General features: G+C 33.9%; 1 long non-coding RNA gene across 1 annotated transcript in view; it reads right to left on the bottom strand.

The window, feature by feature from the left end:
- Positions 1-8,400: 8,400 nt before the first annotated feature.
- Positions 8,401-20,346, bottom strand: part of LOC139587244 (uncharacterized) — a 56,603-nt gene continuing 44,657 nt past the window's right edge. Inside the window, exon 4 of the long non-coding RNA XR_011678353.1 lies at positions 8,401-20,346. This exon is cut by the window's right edge and continues 5,467 nt beyond it. This is a non-coding gene — a long non-coding RNA (uncharacterized lncRNA).

The raw sequence follows: 20,346 nt of genomic DNA, 5'->3' as shown, positions 1-20,346 counted from the left end.
AAAAACCTGCATGCCCTACTTTTTGTTTTGATCTTCTTCATAAATATGTCATCACAGAGGCATTACCAACCTCTCTAATTGGCCCAGTTTTGGGCAGCAGTGTGTCCATCTTCAGAGCCATCAGGGACTGGCTTTGCTGGACATGGTGGAAGCTTCCAGCAGCATCTCACAGAAGCCACCTCTGTGACCCCCCTGCTACCTAAAACCAGGCCATGCAAAACCAACACAGTATACTTCAAATTATTTATTATGAAAGAATTATGAGGAAGAGCATAATTTTGTGTTTGTGCACACCGATCTATTTTGAAATAGCTAGCCTCAGCTATATCTTTTTAGATATAAGGGAATTAAGTAACAGTGTAGTCACTGTACAAAAAGAACAGGGGAAAAAAGTTGAAAAATTAGGTTCTATTGAAAAAAGGGAAAAAATCCTCCATTTTAAACTATTTTGCTTGACCTCTATTTGTGTTTGCAAAAAACACACCAAGGGTGAAACACCTAAAACTGAAGCACCTTGAAGTGATCTGCCTCGACAATAATTAACACATTTACTTATATGTTACAGTTATCCATAATTTCAATTTAAAGAGGTCCTACAATGATCATCAGAAAGAAGAAATAAATTGTATAAACACATTCTAGTTCAACAAAGATTATTTGAAAATTTTCTGTTCAAGGATTTCAAATGCCTGTGCCAGAAAACAAGTCCGACTGCAGTATAATCTAGCTTTATTCCACCAATACTGCTCTCTTCCTCACAACACCAATGTTATCTCTAATTGAATGAGAAACATATTTACAGGAGAAATTTTTATCGATCATAAAATATTCCTTAACAGCTCAGAGATAGTGAGCTTATGGATAATTCCATGGAGACTTTTGCAGGTTAGTTGAGAAAGTGTACACAGAAAATTTCCATAAACAATAACTCTGATATAGAAGATTTTCAAATAGAAAAGCCTCAGGGATCCATTCTTAGGCATCTTTTTTTTCAAATTCCTTTTTCTTTCATGTTTTGTTTATTAAATTTTTAAGATAAAGGAACAAAAAAGGACAGATACTAGAAGTTCCAAAATATATATATAATTATTAGATCAATAAACAATTCAGCAATTCTTAGAGGACATTCAAATAACCTTCTGCAATAAAAAGCCTACACTATATGTGAAATACAAATCTTAAGAGATAGTTAACATTCCAGGCAAATACAAGCATGTTGGTAATGTTGATTTAGCACTCTTAATTTTGTTCAAAATTACCTCCACAGATCATAGACTCAAAGAATAATAAAGAGAACAAAAGCAGCCCACCACAAAGAAATATACCTAAAAGGAACAGCAATAAATAAAATAAAAACTGGGAAACTGAATAGATAATAAATGAATAAGTAAGTAGAATAGCAATATTCCATCAGCCTCTCACTAAGCAAACACTGACTCTGAAATCTGATCTATAATATCATTTAATGCAAACAATATATAAAAAATTACTGCCAATCATCCTGTATTATAATGTCTATGGCATAGCATTGTGTTGAAATAAATCACATGTTATCTATATTTCACTTGTTATTGCATCTCCATATTTTTGGGAAAGAAGCAACATGTTGCAAAAGAACTGAATTCATAACAAATTTGGTCTGATGCATCCTTACACAACCTCAACTATTCAATTTTATTGGGGCAACCTCCTCAAAATTTTTGTCTGAATTAAAAGAGCACTGTTACTGATAAGTATCAGTTAGATAAGTTCATGTGTTCCTTTCCTTGCAAAATGAATTTTTACCAAGTCTGTCCCATATGGCCTTCAATTATGTATTATGACATCTTTGATCTAGGTTATTGGAAGTGTCAAATCAAACTTTAACAAGGTGTAAGGAAGGATAACCAGCAATGAGGTGATTCTAAAATGAAATTAATATTAAAAGGGATCTTTATTTCACCTCCTTGACTACAGAAAAAGGAAACTATAAATGTTCTCTTTTTGTCATGGATCCAGTACTTGGGCACCATATAGTGCAGATCAAAAAAAAACTTTTGACAGGGCAGATTGCTCTGCAAAACATTCTGCTCACTTTCACCTGTGACAAAATTGTGTATTTACATATCCCTATGGTGTCATCTGGGAAGTTGGAATCCTAAGACACAAATTGGTTTTGTAAACTTGTACATATAAAACATATTCGGTACCACTGTAATCAGTTAATTACCCAACCTGGCAAGGCTATCAATTTATTTTTTAAAATTTATATTAGTTTGCCTGTATTGATTTCTAATGATATATATATTGTAACCTTAGTTTGATTTACTCTATCATTCCCAAAAGCCTAAATTTGAAAATTATTTTTGTTAGTTTCTACTATCCAAAAAAACACCCCTAAGAATTCCAAGATTTCTATTTAATCAAAATGTGAAAAATTCAGAATGACTGCATATACTTTGTTACTTTTCTGAACTTGAGACATCCCAATAGAACCTCCAAAGCAATCAAAGGAGTTCTGTGAATTTCCTTTTCTGCTCTATAAAAAATGTCTTTTATTTAAAATTGCTTATTCTATGTGAACTATAAATATATGTAAATTATTATGAAAGAAAGTTCCTCTTCCAAAACCCTGTGTGTCCTAGGCAAAAAACCAGACTATTTTTAAAATATAGTTTAGAAAATGATGGGGAAAAAGTACAACTGTAAAATATGCAACATGGTGCCTGTATTAATAGAAAGCTACATTTATTTAATATTAGTTCCTATGCAACTTGAGATTTTTTTTCAAGTGTGTTAAAAACATAAGACAGAATCAGAAAACACTGTCATGGCATTTTTATAATATGGCAAAGATCTAAACATTTCAGTCAAAGTGAGGGAAAAAAAAAATGATGGAATTTTGCCTTGCCAAGGAGTCCAATATAATTCTCTTGTAGACTCATAGTGTTTAAACCAGAAAACCACCAATACATGAAAGAATCTACAGGGCTAAAGTTGTGATTTCCAGCACATGAGATGCCCTGACCTTGCCAGTGAGCTTTTTAAATGAGGTTGATCATAAGGTAGGTATCTACATCTCCAAAAGCAGTCTTGGGTTTTCCCTTTAGTCAATGGGAAATTTATTGATACAGACAATGGAATTTTTTTAATTAGTCATTTTATTTTTAAAAGGCTTTAAATTGATCAGATTTGTAAGAGACCTAAGTTATAGGCTTTTCAGACTACATAAAGGGACCTATAAAGGGAGCCCACTGCTCGTAGAAGCACTTGCTATTAAAAGAAAACAGTCCCACATATCAAGAATTATTTTGTACTACAATTTAACTTATTAAACCGTTCATTTTTTCTAGTAATACCTTTCTCTATGTTTGGGCAAGGTGCTTGCAAAGAGACATAACAAATTTGCAATAATTTCCCATAACCCTGTACAATTTTTATAGAGAATTTGTTTCTTCTTGTGGACCCACACTGGTTCTCATAGTGCTTATCATTATGATATAGACTCAGGATTATTCAATTATCTAGTTCATTTCAACTCTCTTCTTGATGTTGGACAGTTTTTATAGAAGTGCACAAAAATGATAGGCTCTAATTAGGCAACCCATTTTTACCTGTCAAAAAACATTATTACAGATGCTGCCTAAAGTTTCATAATAAAGATGGCAAAAATTATTTAAATTACTCAAATAATTAAAGGAAGGTGAGGCTTAGTTTTGTGGCTATATATATGTACAGAATTACAAGCATACGTTTATCTTATGAGAAATAAAGGTTGGATGCTTCTCACCAACTTGACTTGTTCATTTAAATACTGACTTTTTAAGAATGTAAATCAGTTGTCATCATTAAGGGTCTGCATAAATATTGTAGACAAAAATACATTTAAAATTTTAAAATGTTATTATGGGAGCTCTGCAAAATCTAATGAAACAGTCACAAAGTATAAGAACATATACAAAAAATTTTACTTTGAGTTCAGTTACTTTATTAACAGGTCTGAAAATTGTACTATGATCTTACAGATAAATTATTTATTATTTTATTATTTGTTCTATTTCATAAGGATATAAATGTGATGGTAAAAACCCCTCAACAGTATGTTTATAAAAACCTGTTGTTGAGCTTCAGATAAAAGATATGGCAGTAAGTTGAGAAGAGAGTTCTTATGAATGCTTTAATTGTTTGGGGCCGTAGGAAATGAAATCAGATTAAAAAAAAAAAAAAGACCCAATTTTACTCACTTTTGTTCTTTGATCCACTGATTAACATTTGCAACCACTAACTCACTTTCCTGATGGAGGTGACTGTTGTCAGTTCGTGCTGCTTCCAGAGACTGGCACAAAGTTTCCAGCTGTGGATGCAGAGAGATCAAAGCATATGATGGACTCCCTAGAACACACTCTATCTGGAATACTAATAATAGTCTGCACTGCTTGTAAAGAATCAAGTCATTTTTCTCCACTCCTTCAAATAATCAGGGTTTCCTTGTACATGCTATTAATTGATTCAATATGCTAGAAGGAATGTCTGAACTTTTCCCACGCCTTACATTTACCCGTTTATTATAATATACACTAGTCTACCTCCAGAGGTTGTTTTAATTGAAATCAGATTTATTTTATAAAAATGGAACCATTATAACTTACTATGTTTCAGTTAAAATGTTTTATTCTTTCCACTTTTTGTTTTATTTTTGCTATGTATTTCTTTAAGATTAGCTCTTTGGTCATGGCTCATTGAATTTAGAATAGAAAGATTGTTAGAGGGATGGAGTTATTTTGGTATAGCCAATATATATATTAAAAAAATAGGGAATGCTGAAAGACTGAAAACCTAAAACTTGGGATTTGAATGTCAGACTTTCAAGTTTGTATCTCCAAATGGAATCAAATACAAGTCAATGGTGTTGAAAATTTGTTAACACCCGATAGATAGTCAAGGCATAGATTTGATGGTTTCTGAACAACCTCATTTGGGTGCAGTTCCTCAGTTTATATCACAAAAGGCATCACAAGAAGAATTGTGCCAGCATACTCTAAATGGGCCAAAAACTATTTTTTTCAATAGTCCCTTTCTCACCAAGCTGACAGAATCACTACTAGTGCTAGCTTGCAATAATTAATAATTATGAAGAAATGAATTTCTAGAAAATTAAATGTACTTTCAAAGTCTGTAATTGTAACAAAGTTCTGAGTGGAGAAACCTTTTGTTCAACAAACAATAACTAAAGCTTACATGAAGAAGAAACAAGTGAGAGCAGAATATATTGGTCTTGAATGCATTGGTCATAATAGATTTCAAAACCATTACTTGGCCTCTACATACAAACAAGAAATCTACATACAAAGTCATATTTATATATTTAAGAAATATATATATATATATGTATGTATTTTCATGTTTTTCAAATGAGAACATAGGTTTAAAATTAATACTTCCTTTAATATTATTTTACCATTGTTAAACCCAACAAAAATTAATATCAAAATTAGTGTGCTTTTGACTGCTGTTCAACATAGTAGTTTCATATCAATAACATTTAAAACTTCTGAGTGTAATAAACCTTCAAATATTATGCATAAAAGTCACTTGATATTAATATGCATAATATATAATGGAAGAGACAATATATATCTAATTAAAATCAAATCAAAATAATACCCGCTTGTTCTTGTGAGAGCAATTTGTTATACATATTAATATTATACAATAGATTCCTCTAATACTACAAAATCAATTTACTTTTTTAAAAGACCTTTAAAACATTATCATGAATTATTAAGCTACACACCATTTATATCTGGTTGCTTTTGTAATTATGTAAAATTAGAAAAGAAGGTTTAGTGATTGACAAGTTATGATTTCCTGATGTACTGACAAAGCATACAAAATATGTCAAACAGATGTTGACAAAAACAGGTTGATCTGTAAGGTTTTAGAAAGGTTACAAATATGAGTGGTTTACATATTTATAGAAAGATACATGTTTATATGTTTAAATGAGAGTAATTTGAAACAGAAAGCCACATACTTCTATACATGCAATATCAAAGATGTTGGAAATAAATTTCATATTTCAAGTGTTCTGTCTTAAAAAAAAAAAGAGACAATAACAACTGATGTGGGTACACAGTGAAACTCAGTAGGAATAAAACTAAAGTTTTCATAATTGCATCATTTTTATTTAGACTTTTGAAAGGTAGTCATTGGCAGTATGCTCCTTTTTTTTGCTTTTGAACAATTGTGAGCAAATAGTCCTCATAAAAATGAAATTTCAGTAAGTGCAATTTAGGTAGTTAAGCCATGACTTTACGAGAAAGAGAGCGAACATCCTTCTAGCATTTTCATCTGTTTCAATCATTACTGTGTGCCTTCCCATCTAGCTTGACATCTCTACAGAAAAGACAAAGGAATATGTAAACTTGTAGTAATTTTGGACCAAGCCATATTATGCAGGAAAAAATTATAGTTACCATTAATTTCTCCCTCTCTCCAATAATCTTTGCTGAATCATTGCTTGGAGTGTGTGGAGACCACCAGGCTGCTTAGAGATTGATCTCAGAAATGAGTAAATGGTTAAGGAGTGTTGCAGTGTGTTGCCATTTCCTGTCTCACCTATCCCATCCCCCCAGGTGTGCCAACCTTTCCCCTTCCCCTTTTCCCTCTTGCCTGGAAGCTGTCCATTAATCCTCACCTTCCAGCAAGGCGTCGTGTGATTGGCAGATGCCCCTAGGCCTGGGCTCATTGGTTCACATCCCCTGACCTTTCCCCTGCTCACACCTGGTTGGCCCTCACCTGTCCCTTCCCTCCCCCTGTCCCCGGGGCTTAAAAAGGACACGAGACCATGCAGCCAGGTGTCTGTCTGGAGCTGTTACCGCATTCAGAAGTCTACCATGCTACAATAAAACTCTGGATCTAAGCTACACGGCAGAACCCGCTCCTTTTCTCTTCACCGTTGCCTGAACCTTTTCTACCAAAGGTAAACTGAGTTCCTATTTTGCCTGGACTTGTTCTGAGTGCCCAGCTGCAGCACCTAGCCAGCCAAAGGCATCTCTGGGGTGAAAAACGCCACAGCTGCCGCCTTTGGTCCAGCAGCGAGGCCAGACGAAGCCAGACAGGACACACCCCAGAAGCATTCAGGGTTTAATATTTAATAAAGGAGAACTCTGAGCACTATGTTCTTTAGGTATAAATTTATCACCTCCATCATGTGAGCAGAGGAATACTGGCCACTGGGAATGGGGCAGAGCTGAGCGGACAGCAAATGGGGCTCTACAAGACTATTTCTTTTCATGGGAATTCTAGGTTAGATGATGACTTGTACAGAAACTTTGTGTTACTTCTGCAGCCTGCCCCCTCCTGAAGTTGCATGCACTCTGCATCCAGCCATATGCTGGCACTCTCCTCAGTTTGATCATGACATTGCCCAGACAGGTTTCCAGGAAAAGTGAGGTCCAGTGGTTAAAAACAAAGGAAACTGTTGTATACTGAGCATTGTTTCAATACAGAAGTAAAGGATCACATCTTAGCCCAGGAGTACACCAAGATGCTCTAACCTACGTGTAAAAAAATTTGCAAGAAAAATTTGAACATAATTTTAAGAGATTAGATATGCAAACATACTTAAGTAGAAAGCTGAGATTAAACCATTAAAGTCATCCCCACTGGTGTCCTAAGAAATAATTTGAACCCAGTTTCACATAAGTAGTCCTTTTGCTAACCTAGCATGCTGTGAATAAATTAAATTAATAAGATAAACAAATGCAAGGCCCAGTCTTAGTAGGGAGTTGCTTTTACTGGATCAAGGGCTTTTCTTCTGCACCATGTAATTCTAATTCATGACACTTTCCAAATATTGTCAACAGTTCGAAGTGTTGTTTTTCTAGAGATGTGCTTCTGCTACCAGAAAGTATGCAATGTTGTCCATAGTGAATTTTACCAAAAATTGAGGCACTTTTTTTGTCCTAAGGAAAGACTACCAAAGTTGTAGAGTGGATAATCACTGATTGATGTGAGTGGACCTGTGTAAATACAAAACAATAAGCCTTGGCTCCTAAGAGATTTTAGGAAATTCCATTACTAAAAATTTTCTTGGGAACAAAATTAAAAATACAGCCAAGTTTCATGATGCTATGTTTTGCATCTGATGACGCAGTTTTGCATAAATGACACAGTCAATCTAAGCATGCTGAAAACGTGTACAATTGGTTATGAAGTATAACTTCAGTGCAAAAGTGAAGTCCTTATCTTGTGCCAAATGAATAAATTTTGCATTTAGAGGTGAATGAAGGAATGAATAATAAAACGGCAAGTTGACAGTGATATTCTGCTTATGTGACTGGTAGAAGATACAGTATATTTTATCAGTTGCCTACAATGTATATCTAATATCTCAAGTAAAAATTTTGTCTTTGTCCAGATTTTAAAACAGTACATCTGGTTTTCTACTGTTCTAAAATCTGAAAATTCAGAACCCTTTACTACTCTTCAAGCTTTGACTTCTAGAAATTGTTTTCTATAACTGGATTTATACCCAGTATTAATATAATTAATATAATTGTACTTGTCTAAATAAGATTCCTGAAATATGAACAATCTGGGTTCAGTTGGTGGCTCTGTATTCACGAGCAAGGCTTACGGAGGGTGATCTTAGTTTGGCTGAATCTCTCTCTAGAGCTGAGGAGAGTATCAGTTACTTTAAGTATGACAGGTGAGTACAGAGACATGATGGGGGTTTATTATTGAACATATCTCCTAAAACTGGTTTTGTGTCCTAACCTCCCTGTTATGTTTTCTCTGGAGAAATTACTGTAAAAGGGTCATTGCATGACTGCAGAAACATGTTACAATGTGTTATTGGCAGAAATTTCAGTCTTCTGTCACTCTCTCTGTCAAATCTTTTAATCTTTTCAGAACTTTTTTTTTAAAGTATTATCTCATCTTTAACTATAATGATGAGGTAACACTTGTGTCCACCACCTATTATGATTGGGGACTGATTATGGAAGATCATGACTTTATGAATGGGAAGAGATACAAGGACATTGCAATGCTTCTATGGACAAAATCTATATATTTAGGAGAAAGAATGACCGAGGTTTAAGACTTTGAATATTACAGGAAACAATGACCCTGGCTTAAAACTTTGAATAGAACTGAAGTAAACAACTCACACATTGTTAGTTCAATAAACAAGTTTCTCATTCTAGACTCTGCCATAACATCAGTCAATTGCCAGTGTTCCCAGTAGGGAAATGTCTCAGGTTGTCTGTCTAGTTAGGCAAATGTTATTACTTTGTTTACACGTAAGATTTTAATTCCTGAACAAGGAAAAACACAAACAAAACTAACACTTTTTTTGGTGCAAGAATATTTATATCATGAAGGTGATACATTGAGTGATTTTTCAGTAATCCTCATATGATATTTTCTCTCATCTCAAGAAATACCTTCTTTGCAGTAATGATTTAAATCTGAGAAAGATGCCATATTAACGAAAAAAAATCTTATGCAACAAAGAGAATATGAATCCAGGGAACTAGAGAAATATGTTTATATCTTGATTTACAATTATTTTTAACCTATACATATGCATGTTTTCTATACTGAAAACCACTGCTTCATGTTTTCAAATACAGCTTTCTTTTACTTTGTCTAAGCCCTTATTACTTTTGAAGTAAATTGAACCAAGTTACATGATCACTTGATATAGTAAGAAAGGTCTTGAGCCTGGGCTTATAATACCTTAAATGCACACTTCAACCTAGAATTTAACTTATAGGATGCTGGTCTAAGTTTATTGTTCCAGTTTTGTGTTTTAGATTTTGCAGAGACAGCTTTGGCACATTCTAGTAATTTCAGGGTTTTCTCCTATTGTTGAGAGAATTATATGAGTCTTTATTATTCAGGTATACAAAGAACAGGAGATGACATCAGCAATCATTTTACTAGGAAACATATCCCTTCAACTAAAATTTGTAAAGAAATCTTCCCATGTCACTTCACCATAGTTGTGGAGCATTTTGTCATCTAAGGTAGGAAGCTTGGTGAATTTCTATGACAGCAGATTAGACAATATGTTAGGCAAATAGACAGAAAGATAGGATGAGCAGTCTTGAAAACATCCTTAGATATGTAGCCATGAGTATCTCTCTTAAATTCCTGGTAAGCAGTATACTAAATGGAGTGATAACTTCACATTTAACCAGATTTTTTCCTTAGATAGTCAGTGAAAGCAGGAGATTTTGGGAAGCTTTAAAATTGTGGAATTATGGAAGGAGATGGGTATTAATGAAGAATGGATACCAGTTCCCTCGTCTGCCTTCTTGTCTATATTGGCCATATTAGAAGTATGTACAAGTTAAACGAGGTTTGCAGATTATTTTTTCCCTTCACAGCTTGTTTTCAAAAAGACAAGATTTCTGAAAAATCTCTAATTTTGTGGGTATCCATTTTTATCTGCTATTAAATTTTTCAATATTCCTACTGTTTATAATTCAAGGGTTTTTTTTGGTTTGTCAAGTTGAGGATCCAAAATTACAAGGAAATTAAAAAAAAATCTGAAAGGACTTATTAGAAACACTCATAACTACAGGTGTTGCTTACAGGATGAACAAATTTATAATCAGTTCAAAAAATACTTCATAGGAAATGAAAAAGAAAAGCAACAAAAAAAACTTAAAGTTTGGAAAATGGCATAATTTAATAAGGAAATTTGACTCATTTAATTACTTTAAATCAGAAGTAGTGCATTACTCATGTTGCATAATGTAATTGTGGAATTAGTAATTCATTATTTATAGAAGTGATATTTAAAAAAATTTCAGCTTAATTTAGATTTATCGTTATAAAGAGAATGTAATAGAGTGGACAGGAATGCCGTCTTTTCTTTAGTTCCTTTCTCCTAGATGTTACATTTTCAACAGAGGCAGATGGGACAGCTGTGTGGTGGGACACCTGTCTGACCTGATCACACAACTTCCTGATTCTGACAGCTTCTTCAGTCCCGTGTCACTGATGAGAAGACACAGAGAAGGCAATTTCTTGTCAGTCTGAATTCTTGCAGATGTTTGTCACTGTTAAGTATGGGCCAGCATCAGGAGCATTGGACTCTTTAGCGTGATAGCCAGATTGCAGCCTCTGCCAGATCACCAGGTGAGACAGGCTCTTACACACCACCTTTTGCAGGAGCCTGTCTAAATGCCCCAAGATACCTGGATTCATCCTATGTGGTTCTAACTGCTTATCTGATTAAATACATTCTTTAAAGATTTTTTTTTTTTTGCTCTTTTTTGTGCACTTAGACCAACAGGGCCATGTAAATTCATAATTTAACTTTCATGAAATTTATGTCTGGGGATTCTGTAATCTGCCTCCTTGCTCATTAGAGACCAACAAAAACACAATTTTGTGATCCTTGATCTGCCTTCCTACTGAGACTTGTTTCTCTTTATTGATAAGCACACATATCTATGTTTCTATAGGAGAACCATTTAATGGTGGCTGAATCAGTTTATTAAAAGAATATTTATTAAACTCAGGTGTTAAAGACAGCAAATACAGAAATAAATTAGCATGACTCCTGACTTGCTATCTACCTTCAGATGTACCATCAATGCCAGGTCACAGTATGGTCAGCTGCATCTGCAATAGAATAAATCAAATTGAGCAACTCATGATTTCTCTTAGTTATTGCAAGGGAAAGTAGCATTTAATTGCATACCTTAAAATCACAATAAACTTTTCTTCCATCTCTTCAGTAGAATAGGAAAAACAAGCAGTTTGTGGCACAGCTGATACAACTGACAACTGCAACACCCTTCTCAACCTTCTCTTATGTTTTGAAGGCATTACTACTGTCCACCCTTATTTGCTCTGGGGGTGAAGGTAGTAAGTGGTATGCAAAGCCCTGTCAGTATATCAGTATATTCTCATTCTTTTTTCTTTTTTGACCTATGGTAAAGAAAAGTGACAGACAGTATATTGAAGTATATTTTTGAAACCAGAAAATAATCAAGAGGATTCAGTGGCTTGCATTTTAAGCACTTCATGACAATGTAATGTAATAAATTTTAGAGCTTTCAGATTTTGAAACAAAATATTAGATATGCATCCATTTTAAAATAGGCTGACTTTTCATTAATAGCTTAAAATAAAAGTTCTCTACCATAAAAACACAGAAACATCCAAATGTTTTCAACCTAAATCCTGGAAATGCCTGTCCAAATTTAGCAAGTTTTCTTGAAGAAGGAAGCTTATGGGCAAAAAAGGAGGGGGTTGTAAGGATGAGGGTCTTTACTTTGAACTCCCAGATCAGCTAATTTCAGGGTTTTTAGAAAGAAGAAAGAAATTACGTTTCCTGCAGAAATATAAAGAAGATGCAAATAATGTGGAGAAAGACCAAATACTATTTTTTTTATGGGTAAAGGCTGCCACAATGGGGTCTGAGAAGTTTGGGAAAGGGACTATTATGTTGCTTGTGCAAACCCATATTGTATGATTTCCCCTTAAACAGTGGAGTTTTTCTTTGCTGCTATGCTTTGGGGAATAAAGATGAAAAGCTAGTAACAATTTGGCTGCATGTCTTTAATAAAATCCAGGTTTTCCTTTGAGGTCACTAAAAGAAGCACAATTTCTAATTCATGTTTTAACAAATCCATAATGCATCACTAGACTCACCTTCTTGCCTAAGAGAATACCACAGAAAAATCATGCTGTGGGTGCAAAAAAGAAGTGCACATCACTTTGAATAAGTAGTTGAATAGGAAAACTAGTTCTTAAAAACTTCTGGTTCCTGTTTCCTGAACTATCTGCATGTTTATATTACTCATTCATTGGGAAGGAGAAAAAAATCAGCAAAAATTGTTTTGGGACTAGGGATTAGACTTAAAGTCTCCCTGCTTCCTTTTGGCTTGATTCCTTTTTAGTCTTAGAAGTCTTGTATTTTTGGCAGCACAGTGAGCTGACTTCAGGAGAAGAGATGGCAGTTTTGCCCATGCCAGCTCCACAAGGCTTTGTGTTGGGCACAGCATGGCAGGTCTGACATGGGAAAGATCTGGCATTCATCCACCTCTCCCACTACCCTTAGGTACCATAGAACAAGAGTCCATGCACTTTAGTACTGTAAACTTGAGGCTTCTGTGTATGTTAGGCTTGCTGAATTCAGTTTAGCACCAGTTTGTCATGATTATGTCTGATGAAAATGCAAACTAATGTTCTTTGAGGACACTCTCCCATTTGCAGGAAACTTTGTATTCCAATTGCAGGCAACTTCTGTTATTTGCTGAGGTGGCATCTCAAAATACAGGCTGCATTCAACCCTTAGTTTTAAGCACCATAGTCCTCAATGCATCCTTTTGACTTCATTTTATTTGAAACAAATGTAACATATTAGGGACTAAGCATAATTGAAGCAAAGCCCATGCAGTGTAGAAAAGGTTGAAAGGCTTTAAATTCACATAGGAAATAAAGTGACCAAAATGCTCTTTTCTTTAGTACACTTTTTAGTGACAGCTTTCAGACAAGAGTGGAATGGAGAATGTATATATTCTTTAAAAATAACTAACAACACAACAAGCAAATATAATTGGTTTCATAAAAGCATAGTAAATGAATATGGTGACAGACAATTAAAATGCTTCTGAAGTAGAAAATTGGTGTTTCTGCTGAGATGATTTCCTCTTTATTTATTTTATAGGGTGAGTGAATTTCAAACATTTCATAAATTGTGTGACTGGTAAAGGTTTTACATTTATTTCCCAACATTTAAATATGAGCAATAAGTTTAGGAGAAATACTCTATATTTTAATTTTTCAAATCTGTGTCACCTTCACTGAAGATCTGGATTACTGCATGTAAATCCATGAAAGAAAAGGTTGCTGTTCTCGAATATATACATGTGGCAGTGTGCAAACTGTTAAACTCAAAAGTTTAGAAACAAATATATTTAAATTGTCAAAATAGTTTATATGGACAAATGTTATCTGAGTTAAAAACCCCAATAAATAATTGGATATTTCCTAAACACATGTGCAAAATGATGATTCCCATGTGAATCTGTTGCAGTGGATTTATTGTAGTAGGTGTCTCAAAATACATAGACAACGTAGATTCTGTGTTTGCATGGCTACCAAATTTCCAGAGTGGCTCAGATTAAACTAAACAATATCTACCACAGCTGCCTCAGCATGTCCTCTCAGCCAGTATTGATACTGATGTAGGCTGTCACTGTAGCCTTGGAGGTTTTGGTCAATATAATGGCCACTCATGTTGAAACCTGTTTAGCCAGCCTAACTAGCTCAAAGTATGGTGGGATCCATTTCAACTGCATGTACCACTGCAGGAGGATCTCCAAAGAAAGCTGAAAGACTTTTCACCTAAAAGAGATTAAAATTAGAACTTCGAATGGAGGAATTATGATGTCTTTGCTTAAAGAGAAGGGAATCAAGATAAGCCAGAAATGCATAGCAAAAATGGCAAATCTTTATAATAAACTTTTCTTGGAATCAGAATCACAAAATGTTTTGAGTTAGAAGGGACTTTGGAGATCATCTGCTTTCAACCCCCTGCTATGGGCAAGAACACCTTCCACTAGAGCAAGGTGCACAGAGTTCCATCCAGCCTGGCCATAAACACCTCCAGAGATGGGGCATCCACACCTTTTCTGAGCAGCCAGTTCCAGTGCCCCACTACCCTCACAGTGAAGAGCTTTTTTCTAATATCTAATCTAAACCTACTCTCTCTTAATTTGAATCTATTCATTCCCCCCTGTTCTGTCACTACATGCTCTTGTAAAAAGTCCCTCTTGTCTTTCTTGTAGGCTCCCTTCAGGTAATGCAAGGCCACAATTAGGTCACCAAAGCTGTCTATACTCTGTTTGGATTAGTTTATGCTACATTTACAGATGAAAATAAAATTTTCCTTATTCACATTATTTGTGAATAAGGATACTTGTATACTTATTTGTGACTCCTTGAATACTCAATATGTGTATTTGCTTCATGTATGCAACGTTTAGTGCTCTCACAAACACATTTACTATTCTATCTTTCTACTATTTTTTCCTTGTATCACCTGTGGTTTAAAGGTGCAATTTGCTTCTATGTTAAAACAAATAAAAGCTGCTGAAAAAACTCTACAATTGAACAACTCACAGATAAGATTCTCAACCATAAATGCCATAAAATATTTAAAGGCATAAAAGTATTCCATTCTAACAATTTAAATAAACCCATAAACATACAATACTGAATCTCTGTCGATTTAAACTGCTACTTGCTTAGTATCAATAACTGTAAAAGTGACACATGACATCTGCTGCTTCTTGATTTTCTTTCCCATGATATCTACTCCAGTTTCTAATGCGGGGGAAAAAAGGGAGGAAATCTTTTAAAGCACAAGTTCTTCTGTCTTTTTTATTTCTGTCTAAGTGAGGCTATGAATTTAAAATTCAGAGAGAAACAATAGGCAGTAGATGGTTACCCTTCAACTTTACTAAAATACTTTGCTAACCTCAGTATATTTACAGTTAAGTAGTACTTCACTAACAAATTAAGTTACTTAACCCCTTTTAAGGTCTCCTTTTCTTGACGGTTACTAATGCAATATTTGTTATTACAAAGCTATTTAGAGATTTTATTATATTTGAAGCTATATTTCCATACCTTTTTCTTGGAAAAAATACCTAAAAAGAGGACTCTGCATAAAATTTATATTAAAAAAAAGCCCTTGCTGCAATTTTTAATTATTTAATTATGAAAGTAAAAGTTTCATTAACTATTATGCCATAGTCATAAAAGGCCTTTATGGTTACCCAATTAATGGTCATAGCAGGCCTGGATAGCAAGTAGTGATAACTAAATATACTGGAAAAAAGTTTATAAAGGAAAATTACTGAATTCCCTCATCTCCATCCCAAAAAAGAAACCTGCAATCGCCCACTTTTATGCATCTAGATACATATATATATATAGAGAGAGAGAGAGATATCATTCATTTGATGTGCTTCCAGATTTTTGCTGCATACAGAAATATCTTCAGCATCTTCTGAACTTTATTTTGTTTGCAAAACCAATCTGGCTCTGGTGTCTTTAGTGAGCAGTTTCCTGTAAATCACAGAATCACAGAAAGAATTAGGCTGGAAGGGACCACAGGGTGTCTGTCATGTGCTCCAACTTCCCTGCTCAGCCAGGGTCTTCTTAGAATACATAACTCAGGACCTCTGTCCAGATCCAGGCAGTTCTTGAATATCTCCAGTGAGGCAGACTCCACAACCTCTCCAGGCAAGCTGTTCCAGTGAAAGGTCACTTGCACAGTAAAGAACTTCTTCCTGATATTCAGATGGAACTTAGCTGACTGAATTCCAACCATAACATGAGCAATGACTAATTGAAAGTAAAAAAATGGGCAAGAAACTACTATGAATATCAAGAAAAATTGTTTTCCAGTGTTAAGAAACTGTAATCTATATGATATTAGGAGGAAAATCTGTCCTTAAGCCGATCTGTACCTCAAATTTTGTTGATGCCAAAGAAGCCCAATAGCAGAAGGGTAGAATATTTTCACCATATTTTAAGCAGAAAAAGGACTTTGTTCGGCAGAGAAGGTTAAGGAAGAAAACAGAGCTATGTTTGGACAGGTGAGCATGGGGCAATTATTCTTTCAGCAGGGAAACATCTCTCTATAATTAAGAACCTCATTGACCAGTTATCTAGCAGCAACTTCACCTGAAGATGAATGAAAGGAAGGAAATTTGACTCCATTCTGTCTTTCCAGTAGCGATGCAGCAGAATAAAATGGCTACTATGATGTTGTTATATACAAGAATTTGGAAACCTACTGTAGTATAGCTTTACAGCAGGACCCTATAAAACTTGATTTTCTTACTGTCAAAAATCTGCATTGGGAATTCTGCAGCTTATAAATGATTTACAATGGACTTTTTTGTACACCAGATATATTTATCAAAGTGACTTTGACCTGGAAAAATGCAACCAGGAGCAACATATTAGAAAAAATCATCCTATGCATAAGGGACACAGAAAATATCAGATTACTTTGTATTAAAAGGAAAATTACTTTCAAATCAGGGATAGTTTTTGATAACTCTCTAGTTTTTCTTTTTCAGAGATACAACTAAGGATCATTTATATGGTAGTCCCATTATTGTAGGTGCAGTATGAAAGAAAAAACATGGAGGTACTGTAAATATAGTAGTAATGAGGAAATGTAACGTGATTTACCTGCAGGAGATGCTGAAAAATTGTCAGTGGTAACCAATGCAATGAAGGAAAAATGAATTTTTCTCACTAGACGATATGGATACCTAAATAAATCAAGCCCACTATCAAAACAATATTAATTTTTTTAGAATATGTACTCTGCAGAGAAAGAATTTTGATTTAATGTGATTGGAAAACACATAGCACCTTGTGGGTCCTTTTATAATAAATATGAAGAAATAGAATCTGAGTTCTTACATGAACATTTCACTTATAAAGTTCTCCTGATTCAGAAAGGGAAAGAAAAACAAAGAAAAGAAAACAGTGGTAGTACAATAAAATGTGAATCATGTGCCAGTGTTCTTAAATGCATTATACAACTGCCACTTGAGAAATACTTTGAAGCAGCACTCCTTTTGTGTAACCTATTTTGTTGTCTATAATGAACACCAAAATATTCTACCAGAGAATGGGTAGAATTATTAACAATAAATATGTCAGTTTTAAAACATATATCACATAATTAGTAGGAGCTTGACACATAGAAATTGCTGACAACAATATGCTACATCCTTTTTTTTTCCATAATTTCCCATAGTGTCCCTATATGTCCCATATTTAAAGTTAAAAAAAAGGAAAAGAAAAATACTAGCAAATGGCAAATGAATGTGTGATAGTTCTTGAGGATGGTAACTGAAAAAAATGAATTCTTGCAAGAGAAGTGTCAGAAATCTTGGAAGAAAAAGATAAGGCTGATGGTTCCTCCCTATAAAGAAGCAATGTGACTAGTGTCCCACTCACCTTTTGTAGCAAGTCATGCTTACTTCTTAAAAATTGCCTCTGACCTTTTAAATGTATTATATTCAGTGTCAAGGGGTTCTGTGTCTTTTTCAATTAGATTAAAAAAACTTTTACTTGCGTGTATTTCCTTCTAGAGGGTATATTTGTGAATGTCACCTCATTATCTACTTTTTGAAAAACAGACTGAAATATAGTAGTCTACCACTATGTTTTCTACAGTCTTTTAATTATTTTCCACCTCATTCCCAAACACTTCTCAGTTTTAACATCAATCTTTCCAATATATTTTATAACAACAAAATCAGTGCTTCCTTTTCCAGAAGTCCTCTTCTTATGTGTCCAAAATGTAAAGTATTCCATCAGTAATCTGTCACTTTACTCTGCCACTGTGAGGTTGCATTAGGTGTTGATGTTGAGTTACTTGTCCACATATAACCACTATTATTCTCCAAATTACTGCATTTCAGGACACAGTCCCCTGCCCTTAGAAATAGCAGATAGTGCATCTTTATTTTATTTACAGTGCCTTTATATTTATTTTCAAATCATTAATAAGGCAACTGGCCAAATTTGTATCCTTACAAATCCTAGCTGGATTTCATGATCTCATCAGAGATCAGATGCTTTCACATCTAACATTTATACCCATTTACCTATGTTCTTAATGCTCATTTCTTTTAGTCAGAATACCATTGTTGTGTTGCCAGTGTGCAACAGTGTTGTCAGGTAAAATGTTTTTCAAAGATTTGAAATATTAAATCTTCACAAATTGAAAATCTAATTAGTTTATTTAACCTAAAAACTATTTTTCTTAAAAACACACTCTACTTATAAAAGTGAAGAGTATAAGTGTATAGTACAAGTAACCATGTATAAATGTTACTGAAATTTTTCTAATGTCACAAGCATGCTATCCAAGTCAATCTGCCAGTTTTGAATATTGCAGCAAAATAAATATTGTTTCATGTTCACAGATAATCCATCAGAAATGCTGGGTTTCAACAAAACCCCAGACATCAAGAGCACTGAGATGTCTCCCAGCTCTTTTAGTACTCTAATGCAAATTACTCTAGATGGCTGATTTAAAGGTTTATCTCTAGCAGATGGTATTGATAGGCAGAGGACAATTCATTATCCTCATGTGCTATAAGCCATCATATTCATTACAAAAAGAAATATTTAACACTTTTGCTTTTCTCTTGTTTATTAGTGGTGTTACCATCTTAATCTGTTACAAGTAGTGGAATGATTCAAAAAAGCTTTAGGAATAATCCTGAGAGTTGCTGGCCATTGATTCTTTACAACTCCTTTCAATGTAGTTTAAAGTTAATTAGAGCTAGAAACGCATAGTTGAGTTTGATATGTTAAGAACACAAAAGAATATTGTTGTTAATCAACTGATTGGTAGTATTTCTCAAAACCAGACACCTATTCAATAACAGAGAAACCTCACATGAGGTTCTCAGTCTTCTAAAATAGCCCTGATAAGCTCACAACCAAAAATTATCAAGAAAACTAGTGGTAACAGATGAGGGGATGGTTTACAGGTCTGATTCTATACAAGAATTGGGAAATAAAAAATGGAAAATACATTGAAATTTTAACAAGGAATAAATAGTTAGTAGGATGTCCAAGAATTTACAACAGGAATGTTATCTAAAATATGTGTTAATACATAGGAAAAAAGACTATGTGAGATGATGCAGATGTGTGAGGTAAGATCTGGCAACATCCCAAAACATCTAGTTAGGGGAATGGTGAAAAAGGGTTGCTAAAAGTCATGGTAGGCAAAGGTTTTTGACTTGTTGTTAATTCCAAAGTTTTAAATAAATTATAACAACTTTCAAATAAAGTAATTTGTTTTATTCTGCACAATGAATAAATTTATTTTTAGCAGGAACTTGCATTCAAGGCATCATATGAATGATCAGCTCTTCAATGAGTGTTAATTATTAAATTTCAGCTAAGTTCAGCAGACCTACCCTGATATATACCACTTTAGAACTTATTTCAAAGTGGTATTTAGAAAAAAATGTAAATGAAAGAGTATTGATAAAATCAGTGGTATATATCTTAAAATTAACCTTGCTCATGTCATCTTTAAAGTACACACTTTACAAGTTAAAAAAAGAACTAAATAAGATAAGCAGGATGATCAGAAACATGAAAAAGTTATGAAATTAATTACAAATCAAAGTATTCTTAAATTTAAAAAAGATAAAAATTAAAGGCAATATGAAATAAATGTTTAAAGAATATTTGCCCTAGTAAATTTCCTTAGAATTATACTGTAGATTAAAATTTTAAAGGAAAAGATCCACTTACTTACAGAGATGTGTGGAC

This window comes from Agelaius tricolor, unplaced genomic scaffold, assembly GCF_023055355.1.
Source record: "Agelaius tricolor isolate 1412-34295 unplaced genomic scaffold, bAgeTri1.0.p SCAF_2, whole genome shotgun sequence".
NCBI classification, from domain to species: domain Eukaryota; kingdom Metazoa; phylum Chordata; class Aves; order Passeriformes; family Icteridae; genus Agelaius; species Agelaius tricolor.
Note: the sequence above shows the minus strand (reverse complement) of the source record. Positions and strands in the feature narration are given on the sequence as shown.